Source organism: Schistocerca piceifrons, chromosome 1 (assembly GCF_021461385.2).
Source record: "Schistocerca piceifrons isolate TAMUIC-IGC-003096 chromosome 1, iqSchPice1.1, whole genome shotgun sequence".
Taxonomy (NCBI): Eukaryota; Metazoa; Arthropoda; class Insecta; order Orthoptera; family Acrididae; genus Schistocerca; species Schistocerca piceifrons.
The window spans coordinates 396,771,258-396,793,480 of NC_060138.1; the positions used below are offsets into that span (position 1 = coordinate 396,771,258).

At 49.0% G+C, this 22,223-nt stretch overlaps 7 pseudogenes; all 7 read left to right on the top strand.

The window, feature by feature from the left end:
• The first annotated feature begins 1,084 nt into the window (after positions 1–1,084).
• LOC124720135 lies at positions 1,085–1,297 on the top strand (annotated as a pseudogene).
• Positions 1,298–4,576: 3,279 nt separating this feature from the next.
• On the top strand, positions 4,577–4,789 carry LOC124720140 (annotated as a pseudogene).
• A 3,275-nt stretch (positions 4,790–8,064) lies between these two features.
• Positions 8,065–8,277, top strand: LOC124720146 (annotated as a pseudogene).
• Positions 8,278–11,551: 3,274 nt separating this feature from the next.
• LOC124720150 lies at positions 11,552–11,764 on the top strand (annotated as a pseudogene).
• Positions 11,765–15,037: 3,273 nt separating this feature from the next.
• LOC124720162 lies at positions 15,038–15,250 on the top strand (annotated as a pseudogene).
• Positions 15,251–18,523: 3,273 nt separating this feature from the next.
• LOC124720163 lies at positions 18,524–18,736 on the top strand (annotated as a pseudogene).
• A 3,274-nt stretch (positions 18,737–22,010) lies between these two features.
• LOC124720167 lies at positions 22,011–22,223 on the top strand (annotated as a pseudogene).

The window sequence follows — 22,223 nt, forward strand, 5'->3', positions numbered from 1 at the left end:
CTCACACCACACAAATTGGAGGACAGACGACCGTCGGTCATCTGGCACCACGCTTGGGCTAATATCAACCACCTAGCCCTTCCCACAGAAGTTTCAGCGCTATGGTATCGCGTTGTAAACAATTTAATACCCACTAATCATCGCCTGGCGGCCATCCTCCTATGGCCCTCGGCTGCTTGCGGCCGATGTGGTGACGTAGACACCAGAGAGCATCGTCTCCTATGCCCTCACGTCACAGAAGTGTGGGACCTTGCACGTGTGCTATTAACGCTGATCGGTGGGACTACACTGGACTATGTGTCAGTCGACTGGTTCCTTAACCCTGGTATTCAGACCAACCCCCGAACACGACGTAACGCAATGGTGTGTCTCTTGGGCCAAACCATTTTCACGATCTATGACCTTTGCCTCGCAGATGCTGTCTCTTTCATGGACTACCTTTGGAGCCAGCATCGCCTGGCGGAATCTGACCGGAAATATACCATTACTTTTGCAAGATTTCTTAAAGTTGCAATGGTTCATGGTTATCAAAAGGTGTTCCGGGCTAACTAAGGCACCTCGTATAAGAATTGCCTGAGTGTACCCCTGGATCTTTGTCACTCGGACTTTCAAACTACCCTTGACTTACCCATACCCCAGATTTGATATTGGCCTTCTGGGCATCACTAGAGTAGACTGTTCTGTGATACTGATAATATGGAAATTGGTAACATGCGAATTGTGTGAACCTTGTATGAAAAATTATTGGAAAATTGGAAAACGCATAATCTATCTTAGAGGATTATTACTTTGTTAATTCTATGGGCGATGGGATTATCTCGCCAGTTCGTTTGAGTGTGCTGCGTCGCTGTTTTTTTTTTTTATTTTGCCTTCATTTCTGTCTTTATTTATTTCTTTCTATTTAGTTTTTAAAATCATCACTTGCCTCACACCTGCAGAGGGAGGTGTGTTTCTGAGTAGTGTGTCGTCGCCCCCTGAGGCATAGCAGAGTATGCCTCCGCTTTTATTTTCGGTTTATGGCAATAAGTCTTGCTACTAACAACACCCTGCTTTACGTGCTGCGTCGACACTAGAGGATGGCGGCATTTTTGGAGAGGAAAAGGTAGGGCTATAGGGGAGGTAGGAGGGAAAAAAAGTGTAGTATCTGTTCTTATCAGCTTAATATCTGATACGTCCTGCATCACACGACCAGAATATTAAACTCATTTTTGGCTTCTGACGGAGTGCTAGGGGCTTGCTCCACCTCTGTAGCGGGTTGGCCCGGCATTGCAGTACCGCCGGGATCGGCCCACCTAAAATTAATTAAAACACAGCCTGAAATGGGTTAACATTCTGCAGTGATCAGATATTCCGCTGGTAGCAAAACTTGTCGTAGTTGTTGATGTGCCCAGTAGTTAGTTGCTTACACACCACGATTTCTTTTAGTTAATTTAAGATTATCTTAAGTAATTTTTTTTTTTTTTTTTTTTTTTTTTGCGGTTAGCCGGACCGCACTTGCAGCCGCATTACGCTAGGCTGGTAATTTATGGGGGCACAGGACAGTGCCTTCGGATGCCTCGTTAGCGTCTCTTATGGTCTGGTCACAGATAATTTTAATTAAATTGTTTGGAGTTATAACCTTAGCTCCTCGCGAACGTCGTCGTCGTCGCCGCCGCACGCACGCAGAATACGTGTGTACACACGCACACACACATATGCAGTAGGTGGTGGACGACGTAAGCACTCGGCTAGGTGTAGCTCGCGCCAGTATAGCTCGCACCGGCCTGACGCTGCTGTGGGGCGGCCTCACGGCTTCTCCACTGCCCTGGCAGCTAGCGGCGTTCAAATAGGAGTCGCAGTTTACTCCTCGACATGGAGGGTAGTACTGGGCTGTTGACGAGTGCTCTCGTATATTGTCGTTCCTTCCGGCACTTGCTTTTGCGATGTTTTCGACGGTCGCCTGTTGCCATATCAGCCCGCACCACCGTATGTCACTCCCTCATGTGGAACGCACACGCTGCAAGCATTTAGGCCCTGACACTGCGGTTTTTCATCTCTGGCGGTACTCCGCAAGGATACCGCCCTTCGATTGTGCCATTCCAGCACTAATCGAAGTGCTAGGTTTTCTGGCCTGTTAGGAGACCGCTTCTGCAAAATGTGCGAGGAGATTTTTGCTGGTTGCGAGCTACCCGCCGATTTTCTAGCTGTACATATTGGCTTTAATCCAAAGGTCACAGGTCACTGATGGGCTAAAGACGTACGTCCCATCACCGTTCTTAACACTGATTATAAGTTGGTGGCACGAAGTGTGGCTTCACGTCTTAAACAGGGAATGAATAAGGTACTTTGTCCCACTCAATCATGTGGCGTTTCGAATCGAACCACCTTCACCGCTGCTTCTATATACCGTGATGCTGTCTTACTCACCCACCGCCGACGCTCGAACCCCGGCTGCAATTGATCCCTAGATTTCGCCGGTGCCTCCGATAGGGTCTCCCATCCTACCTGCTGGCCGTTATGTAGCGGATGGGTTTCGGGGAGCACTTCATAAGAGTCATCCGGCACTTCTTGGATGGAGCAAATTCCACAATCATTGTGAACGGTTGCAGATCACGACCAATTTCCATCAGACGATCAGTTCGACAAGGGTGTCCCTTGTCAGTGTATTTTATCGCTTTGGCGCTGTACCCCATGCTGCGTGACATCGGACGGATGGTCGATGGTGTTCCTTTCCCAGGCGTCACCTTCCGCAGTGTGGCGTAGGCGGATGGTGTAGGTGTGTTTGTAGCAAACGCCAGGGACATCGATTCGGTTCGCCGAGTCCTCCACGTTTATGAACGAGCATCCGGTGCCATGTTAAAATCCAACAAAATGGTGCTAATCCCACTAGGACCACGATCATTGACCATCGAACGCCCATGCTACCGGATTGTAGGGGAACAACGTATCTTGGGTCTTGAGGTGACTGCCTGTCCACAGCGCATGTTAACACTCACGTGCAGGCGGATTCTCACGCGCATCAGAGGACTTTGCGTGAGTCACACTGATCAACGACTCGACCTCCATCAACGAATCCAACTGATTAATACTTACATCCTATCACGGGCATGGTATGTAGCACAACTCCTTACGCTACCGAAACAAACCAGCAGAGCCATCTCACAAACAGTATATTGCCTATTGTGGCGGCGTGCACTATTCAAAGTTGATGCACAGACTTGTACACTGCCAAAAGTCGATAGTCGCCTTGGACTCATTGACTTTCCCCACAAATGTGCGGCAATCCTGATTCACCGTATCGCCACTTTGCGTGAGATTGACCCAGGTGGGACAACAGCGGTGCTTTTCGACCGTTATCGCCTACAATCGGCGCGTGCACCAGTATGCTTGACACATATTCCATTCCGGATGACGACAGTCAAGGACTATCACCTCAATCAAAGTTACATCCTAGCAGTGGCCACCGACAAGGCACGCACATCGAAGCGCCTTTACTAGGCGCTTCGAGGCCAGCTCACACCACACAAATTGGAGGACAGACGACCGTCGGTCATCTGGCACCACGCTTGGGCTAATATCAACCACCTAGCCCTTCCCACAGAAGTTTCAGCGCTATGGTATCGCGTTGTAAACAATTTAATACCCACTAATCATCGCCTGGCGGCCATCCTCCTATGGCCCTCGGCTGCTTGCGGCCGATGTGGTGACGTAGACACCAGAGAGCATCGTCTCCTATGCCCTCACGTCACAGAAGTGTGGGACCTTGCACGTGTGCTATTAACGCTGATCGGTGGGACTACACTGGACTATGTGTCAGTCGACTGGTTCCTTAACCCTGGTATTCAGACCAACCCCCGAACACGACGTAACGCAATGGTGTGTCTCTTGGGCCAAACCATTTTCACGATCTATGACCTTTGCCTCGCAGATGCTGTCTCTTTCATGGACTACCTTTGGAGCCAGCATCGCCTGGCGGAATCTGACCGGAAATATACCATTACTTTTGCAAGATTTCTTAAAGTTGCAATGGTTCATGGTTATCAAAAGGTGTTCCGGGCTAACTAAGGCACCTCGTATAAGAATTGCCTGAGTGTACCCCTGGATCTTTGTCACTCGGACTTTCAAACTACCCTTGACTTACCCATACCCCAGATTTGATATTGGCCTTCTGGGCATCACTAGAGTAGACTGTTCTGTGATACTGATAATATGGAAATTGGTAACATGCGAATTGTGTGAACCTTGTATGAAAAATTATTGGAAAATTGGAAAACGCATAATCTATCTTAGAGGATTATTACTTTGTTAATTCTATGGGCGATGGGATTATCTCGCCAGTTCGTTTGAGTGTGCTGCGTCGCTGTTTTTTTTTTTTATTTTGCCTTCATTTCTGTCTTTATTTATTTCTTTCTATTTAGTTTTTAAAATCATCACTTGCCTCACACCTGCAGAGGGAGGTGTGTTTCTGAGTAGTGTGTCGTCGCCCCCTGAGGCATAGCAGAGTATGCCTCCGCTTTTATTTTCGGTTTATGGCAATAAGTCTTGCTACTAACAACACCCTGCTTTACGTGCTGCGTCGACACTAGAGGATGGCGGCATTTTTGGAGAGGAAAAGGTAGGGCTATAGGGGAGGTAGGAGGGAAAAAAAGTGTAGTATCTGTTCTTATCAGCTTAATATCTGATACGTCCTGCATCACACGACCAGAATATTAAACTCATTTTTGGCTTCTGACGGAGTGCTAGGGGCTTGCTCCACCTCTGTAGCGGGTTGGCCCGGCATTGCAGTACCGCCGGGATCGGCCCACCTAAAATTAATTAAAACACAGCCTGAAATGGGTTAACATTCTGCAGTGATCAGATATTCCGCTGGTAGCAAAACTTGTCGTAGTTGTTGATGTGCCCAGTAGTTAGTTGCTTACACACCACGATTTCTTTTAGTTAATTTAAGATTATCTTAAGTAATTTTTTTTTTTTTTTTTTTTTTTGCGGTTAGCCGGACCGCACTTGCAGCCGCATTACGCTAGGCTGGTAATTTATGGGGGCACAGGACAGTGCCTTCGGATGCCTCGTTAGCGTCTCTTATGGTCTGGTCACAGATAATTTTAATTAAATTGTTTGGAGTTATAACCTTAGCTCCTCGCGAACGTCGTCGTCGTCGCCGCCGCACGCACGCAGAATACGTGTGTACACACGCACACACACATATGCAGTAGGTGGTGGACGACGTAAGCACTCGGCTAGGTGTAGCTCGCGCCAGTATAGCTCGCACCGGCCTGACGCTGCTGTGGGGCGGCCTCACGGCTTCTCCACTGCCCTGGCAGCTAGCGGCGTTCAAATAGGAGTCGCAGTTTACTCCTCGACATGGAGGGTAGTACTGGGCTGTTGACGAGTGCTCTCGTATATTGTCGTTCCTTCCGGCACTTGCTTTTGCGATGTTTTCGACGGTCGCCTGTTGCCATATCAGCCCGCACCACCGTATGTCACTCCCTCATGTGGAACGCACACGCTGCAAGCATTTAGGCCCTGACACTGCGGTTTTTCATCTCTGGCGGTACTCCGCAAGGATACCGCCCTTCGATTGTGCCATTCCAGCACTAATCGAAGTGCTAGGTTTTCTGGCCTGTTAGGAGACCGCTTCTGCAAAATGTGCGAGGAGATTTTTGCTGGTTGCGAGCTACCCGCCGATTTTCTAGCTGTACATATTGGCTTTAATCCAAAGGTCACAGGTCACTGATGGGCTAAAGACGTACGTCCCATCACCGTTCTTAACACTGATTATAAGTTGGTGGCACGAAGTGTGGCTTCACGTCTTAAACAGGGAATGAATAAGGTACTTTGTCCCACTCAATCATGTGGCGTTTCGAATCGAACCACCTTCACCGCTGCTTCTATATACCGTGATGCTGTCTTACTCACCCACCGCCGACGCTCGAACCCCGGCTGCAATTGATCCCTAGATTTCGCCGGTGCCTCCGATAGGGTCTCCCATCCTACCTGCTGGCCGTTATGTAGCGGATGGGTTTCGGGGAGCACTTCATAAGAGTCATCCGGCACTTCTTGGATGGAGCAAATTCCACAATCATTGTGAACGGTTGCAGATCACGACCAATTTCCATCAGACGATCAGTTCGACAAGGGTGTCCCTTGTCAGTGTATTTTATCGCTTTGGCGCTGTACCCCATGCTGCGTGACATCGGACGGATGGTCGATGGTGTTCCTTTCCCAGGCGTCACCTTCCGCAGTGTGGCGTAGGCGGATGGTGTAGGTGTGTTTGTAGCAAACGCCAGGGACATCGATTCGGTTCGCCGAGTCCTCCACGTTTATGAACGAGCATCCGGTGCCATGTTAAAATCCAACAAAATGGTGCTAATCCCACTAGGACCACGATCATTGACCATCGAACGCCCATGCTACCGGATTGTAGGGGAACAACGTATCTTGGGTCTTGAGGTGACTGCCTGTCCACAGCGCATGTTAACACTCACGTGCAGGCGGATTCTCACGCGCATCAGAGGACTTTGCGTGAGTCACACTGATCAACGACTCGACCTCCATCAACGAATCCAACTGATTAATACTTACATCCTATCACGGGCATGGTATGTAGCACAACTCCTTACGCTACCGAAACAAACCAGCAGAGCCATCTCACAAACAGTATATTGCCTATTGTGGCGGCGTGCACTATTCAAAGTTGATGCACAGACTTGTACACTGCCAAAAGTCGATAGTCGCCTTGGACTCATTGACTTTCCCCACAAATGTGCGGCAATCCTGATTCACCGTATCGCCACTTTGCGTGAGATTGACCCAGGTGGGACAACAGCGGTGCTTTTCGACCGTTATCGCCTACAATCGGCGCGTGCACCAGTATGCTTGACACATATTCCATTCCGGATGACGACAGTCAAGGACTATCACCTCAATCAAAGTTACATCCTAGCAGTGGCCACCGACAAGGCACGCACATCGAAGCGCCTTTACTAGGCGCTTCGAGGCCAGCTCACACCACACAAATTGGAGGACAGACGACCGTCGGTCATCTGGCACCACGCTTGGGCTAATATCAACCACCTAGCCCTTCCCACAGAAGTTTCAGCGCTATGGTATCGCGTTGTAAACAATTTAATACCCACTAATCATCGCCTGGCGGCCATCCTCCTATGGCCCTCGGCTGCTTGCGGCCGATGTGGTGACGTAGACACCAGAGAGCATCGTCTCCTATGCCCTCACGTCACAGAAGTGTGGGACCTTGCACGTGTGCTATTAACGCTGATCGGTGGGACTACACTGGACTATGTGTCAGTCGACTGGTTCCTTAACCCTGGTATTCAGACCAACCCCCGAACACGACGTAACGCAATGGTGTGTCTCTTGGGCCAAACCATTTTCACGATCTATGACCTTTGCCTCGCAGATGCTGTCTCTTTCATGGACTACCTTTGGAGCCAGCATCGCCTGGCGGAATCTGACCGGAAATATACCATTACTTTTGCAAGATTTCTTAAAGTTGCAATGGTTCATGGTTATCAAAAGGTGTTCCGGGCTAACTAAGGCACCTCGTATAAGAATTGCCTGAGTGTACCCCTGGATCTTTGTCACTCGGACTTTCAAACTACCCTTGACTTACCCATACCCCAGATTTGATATTGGCCTTCTGGGCATCACTAGAGTAGACTGTTCTGTGATACTGATAATATGGAAATTGGTAACATGCGAATTGTGTGAACCTTGTATGAAAAATTATTGGAAAATTGGAAAACGCATAATCTATCTTAGAGGATTATTACTTTGTTAATTCTATGGGCGATGGGATTATCTCGCCAGTTCGTTTGAGTGTGCTGCGTCGCTGTTTTTTTTTTTATTTTGCCTTCATTTCTGTCTTTATTTATTTCTTTCTATTTAGTTTTTAAAATCATCACTTGCCTCACACCTGCAGAGGGAGGTGTGTTTCTGAGTAGTGTGTCGTCGCCCCCTGAGGCATAGCAGAGTATGCCTCCGCTTTTATTTTCGGTTTATGGCAATAAGTCTTGCTACTAACAACACCCTGCTTTACGTGCTGCGTCGACACTAGAGGATGGCGGCATTTTTGGAGAGGAAAAGGTAGGGCTATAGGGGAGGTAGGAGGGAAAAAAAGTGTAGTATCTGTTCTTATCAGCTTAATATCTGATACGTCCTGCATCACACGACCAGAATATTAAACTCATTTTTGGCTTCTGACGGAGTGCTAGGGGCTTGCTCCACCTCTGTAGCGGGTTGGCCCGGCATTGCAGTACCGCCGGGATCGGCCCACCTAAAATTAATTAAAACACAGCCTGAAATGGGTTAACATTCTGCAGTGATCAGATATTCCGCTGGTAGCAAAACTTGTCGTAGTTGTTGATGTGCCCAGTAGTTAGTTGCTTACACACCACGATTTCTTTTAGTTAATTTAAGATTATCTTAAGTAATTTTTTTTTTTTTTTTTTTTTTGCGGTTAGCCGGACCGCACTTGCAGCCGCATTACGCTAGGCTGGTAATTTATGGGGGCACAGGACAGTGCCTTCGGATGCCTCGTTAGCGTCTCTTATGGTCTGGTCACAGATAATTTTAATTAAATTGTTTGGAGTTATAACCTTAGCTCCTCGCGAACGTCGTCGTCGTCGCCGCCGCACGCACGCAGAATACGTGTGTACACACGCACACACACATATGCAGTAGGTGGTGGACGACGTAAGCACTCGGCTAGGTGTAGCTCGCGCCAGTATAGCTCGCACCGGCCTGACGCTGCTGTGGGGCGGCCTCACGGCTTCTCCACTGCCCTGGCAGCTAGCGGCGTTCAAATAGGAGTCGCAGTTTACTCCTCGACATGGAGGGTAGTACTGGGCTGTTGACGAGTGCTCTCGTATATTGTCGTTCCTTCCGGCACTTGCTTTTGCGATGTTTTCGACGGTCGCCTGTTGCCATATCAGCCCGCACCACCGTATGTCACTCCCTCATGTGGAACGCACACGCTGCAAGCATTTAGGCCCTGACACTGCGGTTTTTCATCTCTGGCGGTACTCCGCAAGGATACCGCCCTTCGATTGTGCCATTCCAGCACTAATCGAAGTGCTAGGTTTTCCGGCCTGTTAGGAGACCGCTTCTGCAAAATGTGCGAGGAGATTTTTGCTGGTTGCGAGCTACCCGCCGATTTTCTAGCTGTACATATTGGCTTTAATCCAAAGGTCACAGGTCACTGATGGGCTAAAGACGTACGTCCCATCACCGTTCTTAACACTGATTATAAGTTGGTGGCACGAAGTGTGGCTTCACGTCTTAAACAGGGAATGAATAAGGTACTTTGTCCCACTCAATCATGTGGCGTTTCGAATCGAACCACCTTCACCGCTGCTTCTATATACCGTGATGCTGTCTTACTCACCCACCGCCGACGCTCGAACCCCGGCTGCAATTGATCCCTAGATTTCGCCGGTGCCTCCGATAGGGTCTCCCATCCTACCTGCTGGCCGTTATGTAGCGGATGGGTTTCGGGGAGCACTTCATAAGAGTCATCCGGCACTTCTTGGATGGAGCAAATTCCACAATCATTGTGAACGGTTGCAGATCACGACCAATTTCCATCAGACGATCAGTTCGACAAGGGTGTCCCTTGTCAGTGTATTTTATCGCTTTGGCGCTGTACCCCATGCTGCGTGACATCGGACGGATGGTCGATGGTGTTCCTTTCCCAGGCGTCACCTTCCGCAGTGTGGCGTAGGCGGATGGTGTAGGTGTGTTTGTAGCAAACGCCAGGGACATCGATTCGGTTCGCCGAGTCCTCCACGTTTATGAACGAGCATCCGGTGCCATGTTAAAATCCAACAAAATGGTGCTAATCCCACTAGGACCACGATCATTGACCATCGAACGCCCATGCTACCGGATTGTAGGGGAACAACGTATCTTGGGTCTTGAGGTGACTGCCTGTCCACAGCGCATGTTAACACTCACGTGCAGGCGGATTCTCACGCGCATCAGAGGACTTTGCGTGAGTCACACTGATCAACGACTCGACCTCCATCAACGAATCCAACTGATTAATACTTACATCCTATCACGGGCATGGTATGTAGCACAACTCCTTACGCTACCGAAACAAACCAGCAGAGCCATCTCACAAACAGTATATTGCCTATTGTGGCGGCGTGCACTATTCAAAGTTGATGCACAGACTTGTACACTGCCAAAAGTCGATAGTCGCCTTGGACTCATTGACTTTCCCCACAAATGTGCGGCAATCCTGATTCACCGTATCGCCACTTTGCGTGAGATTGACCCAGGTGGGACAACAGCGGTGCTTTTCGACCGTTATCGCCTACAATCGGCGCGTGCACCAGTATGCTTGACACATATTCCATTCCGGATGACGACAGTCAAGGACTATCACCTCAATCAAAGTTACATCCTAGCAGTGGCCACCGACAAGGCACGCACATCGAAGCGCCTTTACTAGGCGCTTCGAGGCCAGCTCACACCACACAAATTGGAGGACAGACGACCGTCGGTCATCTGGCACCACGCTTGGGCTAATATCAACCACCTAGCCCTTCCCACAGAAGTTTCAGCGCTATGGTATCGCGTTGTAAACAATTTAATACCCACTAATCATCGCCTGGCGGCCATCCTCCTATGGCCCTCGGCTGCTTGCGGCCGATGTGGTGACGTAGACACCAGAGAGCATCGTCTCCTATGCCCTCACGTCACAGAAGTGTGGGACCTTGCACGTGTGCTATTAACGCTGATCGGTGGGACTACACTGGACTATGTGTCAGTCGACTGGTTCCTTAACCCTGGTATTCAGACCAACCCCCGAACACGACGTAACGCAATGGTGTGTCTCTTGGGCCAAACCATTTTCACGATCTATGACCTTTGCCTCGCAGATGCTGTCTCTTTCATGGACTACCTTTGGAGCCAGCATCGCCTGGCGGAATCTGACCGGAAATATACCATTACTTTTGCAAGATTTCTTAAAGTTGCAATGGTTCATGGTTATCAAAAGGTGTTCCGGGCTAACTAAGGCACCTCGTATAAGAATTGCCTGAGTGTACCCCTCGATCTTTGTCACTCGGACTTTCAAACTACCCTTGACTTACCCATACCCCAGATTTGATATTGGCCTTCTGGGCATCACTAGAGTAGACTGTTCTGTGATACTGATAATATGGAAATTGGTAACATGCGAATTGTGTGAACCTTGTATGAAAAATTATTGGAAAATTGGAAAACGCATAATCTATCTTAGAGGATTATTACTTTGTTAATTCTATGGGCGATGGGATTATCTCGCCAGTTCGTTTGAGTGTGCTGCGTCGCTGTTTTTTTTTTTATTTTGCCTTCATTTCTGTCTTTATTTATTTCTTTCTATTTAGTTTTTAAAATCATCACTTGCCTCACACCTGCAGAGGGAGGTGTGTTTCTGAGTAGTGTGTCGTCGCCCCCTGAGGCATAGCAGAGTATGCCTCCGCTTTTATTTTCGGTTTATGGCAATAAGTCTTGCTACTAACAACACCCTGCTTTACGTGCTGCGTCGACACTAGAGGATGGCGGCATTTTTGGAGAGGAAAAGGTAGGGCTATAGGGGAGGTAGGAGGGAAAAAAAGTGTAGTATCTGTTCTTATCAGCTTAATATCTGATACGTCCTGCATCACACGACCAGAATATTAAACTCATTTTTGGCTTCTGACGGAGTGCTAGGGGCTTGCTCCACCTCTGTAGCGGGTTGGCCCGGCATTGCAGTACCGCCGGGATCGGCCCACCTAAAATTAATTAAAACACAGCCTGAAATGGGTTAACATTCTGCAGTGATCAGATATTCCGCTGGTAGCAAAACTTGTCGTAGTTGTTGATGTGCCCAGTAGTTAGTTGCTTACACACCACGATTTCTTTTAATTAATTTAAGATTATCTTAAGTAATTTTTTTTTTTTTTTTTTTTTGCGGTTAGCCGGACCGCACTTGCAGCCGCATTACGCTAGGCTGGTAATTTATGGGGGCACAGGACAGTGCCTTCGGATGCCTCGTTAGCGTCTCTTATGGTCTGGTCACAGATAATTTTAATTAAATTGTTTGGAGTTATAACCTTAGCTCCTCGCGAACGTCGTCGTCGTCGCCGCCGCACGCACGCAGAATACGTGTGTACACACGCACACACACATATGCAGTAGGTGGTGGACGACGTAAGCACTCGGCTAGGTGTAGCTCGCGCCAGTATAGCTCGCACCGGCCTGACGCTGCTGTGGGGCGGCCTCACGGCTTCTCCACTGCCCTGGCAGCTAGCGGCGTTCAAATAGGAGTCGCAGTTTACTCCTCGACATGGAGGGTAGTACTGGGCTGTTGACGAGTGCTCTCGTATATTGTCGTTCCTTCCGGCACTTGCTTTTGCGATGTTTTCGACGGTCGCCTGTTGCCATATCAGCCCGCACCACCGTATGTCACTCCCTCATGTGGAACGCACACGCTGCAAGCATTTAGGCCCTGACACTGCGGTTTTTCATCTCTGGCGGTACTCCGCAAGGATACCGCCCTTCGATTGTGCCATTCCAGCACTAATCGAAGTGCTAGGTTTTCCGGCCTGTTAGGAGACCGCTTCTGCAAAATGTGCGAGGAGATTTTTGCTGGTTGCGAGCTACCCGCCGATTTTCTAGCTGTACATATTGGCTTTAATCCAAAGGTCACAGGTCACTGATGGGCTAAAGACATACGTCCCATCACCGTTCTTAACACTGATTATAAGTTGGTGGCACGAAGTGTGGCTTCACGTCTTAAACAGGGAATGAATAAGGTACTTTGTCCCACTCAATCATGTGGCGTTTCGAATCGAACCACCTTCACCGCTGCTTCTATATACCGTGATGCTGTCTTACTCACCCACCGCCGACGCTCGAACCCCGGCTGCAATTGATCCCTAGATTTCGCCGGTGCCTCCGATAGGGTCTCCCATCCTACCTGCTGGCCGTTATGTAGCGGATGGGTTTCGGGGAGCACTTCATAAGAGTCATCCGGCACTTCTTGGATGGAGCAAATTCCACAATCATTGTGAACGGTTGCAGATCACGACCAATTTCCATCAGACGATCAGTTCGACAAGGGTGTCCCTTGTCAGTGTATTTTATCGCTTTGGCACTGTACCCCATGCTGCGTGACATCGGACGGATGGTCGATGGTGTTCCTTTCCCAGGCGTCACCTTCCGCAGTGTGGCGTAGGCGGATGGTGTAGGTGTGTTTGTAGCAAACGCCAGGGACATCGATTCGGTTCGCCGAGTCCTCCACGTTTATGAACGAGCATCCGGTGCCATGTTAAAATCCAACAAAATGGTGCTAATCCCACTAGGACCACGATCATTGACCATCGAACGCCCATGCTACCGGATTGTAGGGGAACAACGTATCTTGGGTCTTGAGGTGACTGCCTGTCCACAGCGCATGTTAACACTCACGTGCAGGCGGATTCTCACGCGCATCAGAGGACTTTGCGTGAGTCACACTGATCAACGACTCGACCTCCATCAACGAATCCAACTGATTAATACTTACATCCTATCACGGGCATGGTATGTAGCACAACTCCTTACGCTACCGAAACAAACCAGCAGAGCCATCTCACAAACAGTATATTGCCTATTGTGGCGGCGTGCACTATTCAAAGTTGATGCACAGACTTGTACACTGCCAAAAGTCGATAGTCGCCTTGGACTCATTGACTTTCCCCACAAATGTGCGGCAATCCTGATTCACCGTATCGCCACTTTGCGTGAGATTGACCCAGGTGGGACAACAGCGGTGCTTTTCGACCGTTATCGCCTACAATCGGCGCGTGCACCAGTATGCTTGACACATATTCCATTCCGGATGACGACAGTCAAGGACTATCACCTCAATCAAAGTTACATCCTAGCAGTGGCCACCGACAAGGCACGCACATCGAAGCGCCTTTACTAGGCGCTTCGAGGCCAGCTCACACCACACAAATTGGAGGACAGACGACCGTCGGTCATCTGGCACCACGCTTGGGCTAATATCAACCACCTAGCCCTTCCCACAGAAGTTTCAGCGCTATGGTATCGCGTTGTAAACAATTTAATACCCACTAATCATCGCCTGGCGGCCATCCTCCTATGGCCCTCGGCTGCTTGCGGCCGATGTGGTGACGTAGACACCAGAGAGCATCGTCTCCTATGCCCTCACGTCACAGAAGTGTGGGACCTTGCACGTGTGCTATTAACGCTGATCGGTGGGACTACACTGGACTATGTGTCAGTCGACTGGTTCCTTAACCCTGGTATTCAGACCAACCCCCGAACACGACGTAACGCAATGGTGTGTCTCTTGGGCCAAACCATTTTCACGATCTATGACCTTTGCCTCGCAGATGCTGTCTCTTTCATGGACTACCTTTGGAGCCAGCATCGCCTGGCGGAATCTGACCGGAAATATACCATTACTTTTGCAAGATTTCTTAAAGTTGCAATGGTTCATGGTTATCAAAAGGTGTTCCGGGCTAACTAAGGCACCTCGTATAAGAATTGCCTGAGTGTACCCCTGGATCTTTGTCACTCGGACTTTCAAACTACCCTTGACTTACCCATACCCCAGATTTGATATTGGCCTTCTGGGCATCACTAGAGTAGACTGTTCTGTGATACTGATAATATGGAAATTGGTAACATGCGAATTGTGTGAACCTTGTATGAAAAATTATTGGAAAATTGGAAAACGCATAATCTATCTTAGAGGATTATTACTTTGTTAATTCTATGGGCGATGGGATTATCTCGCCAGTTCGTTTGAGTGTGCTGCGTCGCTGTTTTTTTTTTTATTTTGCCTTCATTTCTGTCTTTATTTATTTCTTTCTATTTAGTTTTTAAAATCATCACTTGCCTCACACCTGCAGAGGGAGGTGTGTTTCTGAGTAGTGTGTCGTCGCCCCCTGAGGCATAGCAGAGTATGCCTCCGCTTTTATTTTCGGTTTATGGCAATAAGTCTTGCTACTAACAACACCCTGCTTTACGTGCTGCGTCGACACTAGAGGATGGCGGCATTTTTGGAGAGGAAAAGGTAGGGCTATAGGGGAGGTAGGAGGGAAAAAAAGTGTAGTATCTGTTCTTATCAGCTTAATATCTGATACGTCCTGCATCACACGACCAGAATATTAAACTCATTTTTGGCTTCTGACGGAGTGCTAGGGGCTTGCTCCACCTCTGTAGCGGGTTGGCCCGGCATTGCAGTACCGCCGGGATCGGCCCACCTAAAATTAATTAAAACACAGCCTGAAATGGGTTAACATTCTGCAGTGATCAGATATTCCGCTGGTAGCAAAACTTGTCGTAGTTGTTGATGTGCCCAGTAGTTAGTTGCTTACACACCACGATTTCTTTTAATTAATTTAAGATTATCTTAAGTAATTTTTTTTTTTTTTTTTTTTTTGCGGTTAGCCGGACCGCACTTGCAGCCGCATTACGCTAGGCTGGTAATTTATGGGGGCACAGGACAGTGCCTTCGGATGCCTCGTTAGCGTCTCTTATGGTCTGGTCACAGATAATTTTAATTAAATTGTTTGGAGTTATAACCTTAGCTCCTCGCGAACGTCGTCGTCGTCGCCGCCGCACGCACGCAGAATACGTGTGTACACACGCACACACACATATGCAGTAGGTGGTGGACGACGTAAGCACTCGGCTAGGTGTAGCTCGCGCCAGTATAGCTCGCACCGGCCTGACGCTGCTGTGGGGCGGCCTCACGGCTTCTCCACTGCCCTGGCAGCTAGCGGCGTTCAAATAGGAGTCGCAGTTTACTCCTCGACATGGAGGGTAGTACTGGGCTGTTGACGAGTGCTCTCGTATATTGTCGTTCCTTCCGGCACTTGCTTTTGCGATGTTTTCGACGGTCGCCTGTTGCCATATCAGCCCGCACCACCGTATGTCACTCCCTCATGTGGAACGCACACGCTGCAAGCATTTAGGCCCTGACACTGCGGTTTTTCATCTCTGGCGGTACTCCGCAAGGATACCGCCCTTCGATTGTGCCATTCCAGCACTAATCGAAGTGCTAGGTTTTCCGGCCTGTTAGGAGACCGCTTCTGCAAAATGTGCGAGGAGATTTTTGCTGGTTGCGAGCTACCCGCCGATTTTCTAGCTGTACATATTGGCTTTAATCCAAAGGTCACAGGTCACTGATGGGCTAAAGACGTACGTCCCATCACCGTTCTTAACACTGATTATAAGTTGGTGGCACGAAGTGTGGCTTCACGTCTTAAACAGGGAATGAATAAGGTACTTTGTCCCACTCAATCATGTGGCGTTTCGAATCGAACCACCTTCACCGCTGCTTCTATATACCGTGATGCTGTCTTACTCACCCACCGCCGACGCTCGAACCCCGGCTGCAATTGATCCCTAGATTTCGCCGGTGCCTCCGATAGGGTCTCCCATCCTACCTGCTGGCCGTTATGTAGCGGATGGGTTTCGGGGAGCACTTCATAAGAGTCATCCGGCACTTCTTGGATGGAGCAAATTCCACAATCATTGTGAACGGTTGCAGATCACGACCAATTTCCATCAGACGATCAGTTCGACAAGGGTGTCCCTTGTCAGTGTATTTTATCGCTTTGGCGCTGTACCCCATGCTGCGTGACATCGGACGGATGGTCGATGGTGTTCCTTTCCCAGGCGTCACCTTCCGCAGTGTGGCGTAGGCGGATGGTGTAGGTGTGTTTGTAGCAAACGCCAGGGACATCGATTCGGTTCGCCGAGTCCTCCACGTTTATGAACGAGCATCCGGTGCCATGTTAAAATCCAACAAAATGGTGCTAATCCCACTAGGACCACGATCATTGACCATCGAACGCCCATGCTACCGGATTGTAGGGGAACAACGTATCTTGGGTCTTGAGGTGACTGCCTGTCCACAGCGCATGTTAACACTCACGTGCAGGCGGATTCTCACGCGCATCAGAGGACTTTGCGTGAGTCACACTGATCAACGACTCGACCTCCATCAACGAATCCAACTGATTAATACTTACATCCTATCACGGGCATGGTATGTAGCACAACTCCTTACGCTACCGAAACAAACCAGCAGAGCCATCTCACAAACAGTATATTGCCTATTGTGGCGGCGTGCACTATTCAAAGTTGATGCACAGACTTGTACACTGCCAAAAGTCGATAGTCGCCTTGGACTCATTGACTTTCCCCACAAATGTGCGGCAATCCTGATTCACCGTATCGCCACTTTGCGTGAGATTGACCCAGGTGGGACAACAGCGGTGCTTTTCGACCGTTATCGCCTACAATCGGCGCGTGCACCAGTATGCTTGACACATATTCCATTCCGGATGACGACAGTCAAGGACTATCACCTCAATCAAAGTTACATCCTAGCAGTGGCCACCGACAAGGCACGCACATCGAAGCGCCTTTACTAGGCGCTTCGAGGCCAGCTCACACCACACAAATTGGAGGACAGACGACCGTCGGTCATCTGGCACCACGCTTGGGCTAATATCAACCACCTAGCCCTTCCCACAGAAGTTTCAGCGCTATGGTATCGCGTTGTAAACAATTTAATACCCACTAATCATCGCCTGGCGGCCATCCTCCTATGGCCCTCGGCTGCTTGCGGCCGATGTGGTGACGTAGACACCAGAGAGCATCGTCTCCTATGCCCTCACGTCACAGAAGTGTGGGACCTTGCACGTGTGCTATTAACGCTGATCGGTGGGACTACACTGGACTATGTGTCAGTCGACTGGTTCCTTAACCCTGGTATTCAGACCAACCCCCGAACACGACGTAACGCAATGGTGTGTCTCTTGGGCCAAACCATTTTCACGATCTATGACCTTTGCCTCGCAGATGCTGTCTCTTTCATGGACTACCTTTGGAGCCAGCATCGCCTGGCGGAATCTGACCGGAAATATACCATTACTTTTGCAAGATTTCTTAAAGTTGCAATGGTTCATGGTTATCAAAAGGTGTTCCGGGCTAACTAAGGCACCTCGTATAAGAATTGCCTGAGTGTACCCCTGGATCTTTGTCACTCGGACTTTCAAACTACCCTTGACTTACCCATACCCCAGATTTGATATTGGCCTTCTGGGCATCACTAGAGTAGACTGTTCTGTGATACTGATAATATGGAAATTGGTAACATGCGAATTGTGTGAACCTTGTATGAAAAATTATTGGAAAATTGGAAAACGCATAATCTATCTTAGAGGATTATTACTTTGTTAATTCTATGGGCGATGGGATTATCTCGCCAGTTCGTTTGAGTGTGCTGCGTCGCTGTTTTTTTTTTATTTTGCCTTCATTTCTGTCTTTATTTATTTCTTTCTATTTAGTTTTTAAAATCATCACTTGCCTCACACCTGCAGAGGGAGGTGTGTTTCTGAGTAGTGTGTCGTCGCCCCCTGAGGCATAGCAGAGTATGCCTCCGCTTTTATTTTCGGTTTATGGCAATAAGTCTTGCTACTAACAACACCCTGCTTTACGTGCTGCGTCGACACTAGAGGATGGCGGCATTTTTGGAGAGGAAAAGGTAGGGCTATAGGGGAGGTAGGAGGGAAAAAAAGTGTAGTATCTGTTCTTATCAGCTTAATATCTGATACGTCCTGCATCACACGACCAGAATATTAAACTCATTTTTGGCTTCTGACGGAGTGCTAGGGGCTTGCTCCACCTCTGTAGCGGGTTGGCCCGGCATTGCAGTACCGCCGGGATCGGCCCACCTAAAATTAATTAAAACACAGCCTGAAATGGGTTAACATTCTGCAGTGATCAGATATTCCGCTGGTAGCAAAACTTGTCGTAGTTGTTGATGTGCCCAGTAGTTAGTTGCTTACACACCACGATTTCTTTTAATTAATTTAAGATTATCTTAAGTAATTTTTTTTTTTTTTTTTTTTTTTGCGGTTAGCCGGACCGCACTTGCAGCCGCATTACGCTAGGCTGGTAATTTATGGGGGCACAGGACAGTGCCTTCGGATGCCTCGTTAGCGTCTCTTATGGTCTGGTCACAGATAATTTTAATTAAATTGTTTGGAGTTATAACCTTAGCTCCTCGCGAACGTCGTCGTCGTCGCCGCCGCACGCACGCAGAATACGTGTGTACACACGCACACACACATATGCAGTAGGTGGTGGACGACGTAAGCACTCGGCTAGGTGTAGCTCGCGCCAGTATAGCTCGCACCGGCCTGACGCTGCTGTGGGGCGGCCTCACGGCTTCTCCACTGCCCTGGCAGCTAGCGGCGTTCAAATAGGAGTCGCAGTTTACTCCTCGACATGGAGGGTAGTACTGGGCTGTTGACGAGTGCTCTCGTATATTGTCGTTCCTTCCGGCACTTGCTTTTGCGATGTTTTCGACGGTCGCCTGTTGCCATATCAGCCCGCACCACCGTATGTCACTCCCTCATGTGGAACGCACACGCTGCAAGCATTTAGGCCCTGACACTGCGGTTTTTCATCTCTGGCGGTACTCCGCAAGGATACCGCCCTTCGATTGTGCCATTCCAGCACTAATCGAAGTGCTAGGTTTTCCGGCCTGTTAGGAGACCGCTTCTGCAAAATGTGCGAGGAGATTTTTGCTGGTTGCGAGCTACCCGCCGATTTTCTAGCTGTACGTATTGGCTTTAATCCAAAGGTCACAGGTCACTGATGGGCTAAAGACGTACGTCCCATCACCGTTCTTAACACTGATTATAAGTTGGTGGCACGAAGTGTGGCTTCACGTCTTAAACAGGGAATGAATAAGGTACTTTGTCCCACTCAATCATGTGGCGTTTCGAATCGAACCACCTTCACCGCTGCTTCTATATACCGTGATGCTGTCTTACTCACCCACCGCCGACGCTCGAACCCCGGCTGCAATTGATCCCTAGATTTCGCCGGTGCCTCCGATAGGGTCTCCCATCCTACCTGCTGGCCGTTATGTAGCGGATGGGTTTCGGGGAGCACTTCATAAGAGTCATCCGGCACTTCTTGGATGGAGCAAATTCCACAATCATTGTGAACGGTTGCAGATCACGACCAATTTCCATCAGACGATCAGTTCGACAAGGGTGTCCCTTGTCAGTGTATTTTATCGCTTTGGCGCTGTACCCCATGCTGCGTGACATCGGACGGATGGTCGATGGTGTTCCTTTCCCAGGCGTCACCTTCCGCAGTGTGGCGTAGGCGGATGGTGTAGGTGTGTTTGTAGCAAACGCCAGGGACATCGATTCGGTTCGCCGAGTCCTCCACGTTTATGAACGAGCATCCGGTGCCATGTTAAAATCCAACAAAATGGTGCTAATCCCACTAGGACCACGATCATTGACCATCGAACGCCCATGCTACCGGATTGTAGGGGAACAACGTATCTTGGGTCTTGAGGTGACTGCCTGTCCACAGCGCATGTTAACACTCACGTGCAGGCGGATTCTCACGCGCATCAGAGGACTTTGCGTGAGTCACACTGATCAACGACTCGACCTCCATCAACGAATCCAACTGATTAATACTTACATCCTATCACGGGCATGGTATGTAGCACAACTCCTTACGCTACCGAAACAAACCAGCAGAGCCATCTCACAAACAGTATATTGCCTATTGTGGCGGCGTGCACTATTCAAAGTTGATGCACAGACTTGTACACTGCCAAAAGTCGATAGTCGCCTTGGACTCATTGACTTTCCCCACAAATGTGCGGCAATCCTGATTCACCGTATCGCCACTTTGCGTGAGATTGACCCAGGTGGGACAACAGCGGTGCTTTTCGACCGTTATCGCCTACAATCGGCGCGTGCACCAGTATGCTTGACACATATTCCATTCCGGATGACGACAGTCAAGGACTATCACCTCAATCAAAGTTACATCCTAGCAGTGGCCACCGACAAGGCACGCACATCGAAGCGCCTTTACTAGGCGCTTCGAGGCCAGCTCACACCACACAAATTGGAGGACAGACGACCGTCGGTCATCTGGCACCACGCTTGGGCTAATATCAACCACCTAGCCCTTCCCACAGAAGTTTCAGCGCTATGGTATCGCGTTGTAAACAATTTAATACCCACTAATCATCGCCTGGCGGCCATCCTCCTATGGCCCTCGGCTGCTTGCGGCCGATGTGGTGACGTAGACACCAGAGAGCATCGTCTCCTATGCCCTCACGTCACAGAAGTGTGGGACCTTGCACGTGTGCTATTAACGCTGATCGGTGGGACTACACTGGACTATGTGTCAGTCGACTGGTTCCTTAACCCTGGTATTCAGACCAACCCCCGAACACGACGTAACGCAATGGTGTGTCTCTTGGGCCAAACCATTTTCACGATCTATGACCTTTGCCTCGCAGATGCTGTCTCTTTCATGGACTACCTTTGGAGCCAGCATCGCCTGGCGGAATCTGACCGGAAATATACCATTACTTTTGCAAGATTTCTTAAAGTTGCAATGGTTCATGGTTATCAAAAGGTGTTCCGGGCTAACTAAGGCACCTCGTATAAGAATTGCCTGAGTGTACCCCTGGATCTTTGTCACTCGGACTTTCAAACTACCCTTGACTTACCCATACCCCAGATTTGATATTGGCCTTCTGGGCATCACTAGAGTAGACTGTTCTGTGATACTGATAATATGGAAATTGGTAACATGCGAATTGTGTGAACCTTGTATGAAAAATTATTGGAAAATTGGAAAACGCATAATCTATCTTAGAGGATTATTACTTTGTTAATTCTATGGGCGATGGGATTATCTCGCCAGTTCGTTTGAGTGTGCTGCGTCGCTGTTTTTTTTTTATTTTGCCTTCATTTCTGTCTTTATTTATTTCTTTCTATTTAGTTTTTAAAATCATCACTTGCCTCACACCTGCAGAGGGAGGTGTGTTTCTGAGTAGTGTGTCGTCGCCCCCTGAGGCATAGCAGAGTATGCCTCCGCTTTTATTTTCGGTTTATGGCAATAAGTCTTGCTACTAACAACACCCTGCTTTACGTGCTGCGTCGACACTAGAGGATGGCGGCATTTTTGGAGAGGAAAAGGTAGGGCTATAGGGGAGGTAGGAGGGAAAAAAAGTGTAGTATCTGTTCTTATCAGCTTAATATCTGATACGTCCTGCATCACACGACCAGAATATTAAACTCATTTTTGGCTTCTGACGGAGTGCTAGGGGCTTGCTCCACCTCTGTAGCGGGTTGGCCCGGCATTGCAGTACCGCCGGGATCGGCCCACCTAAA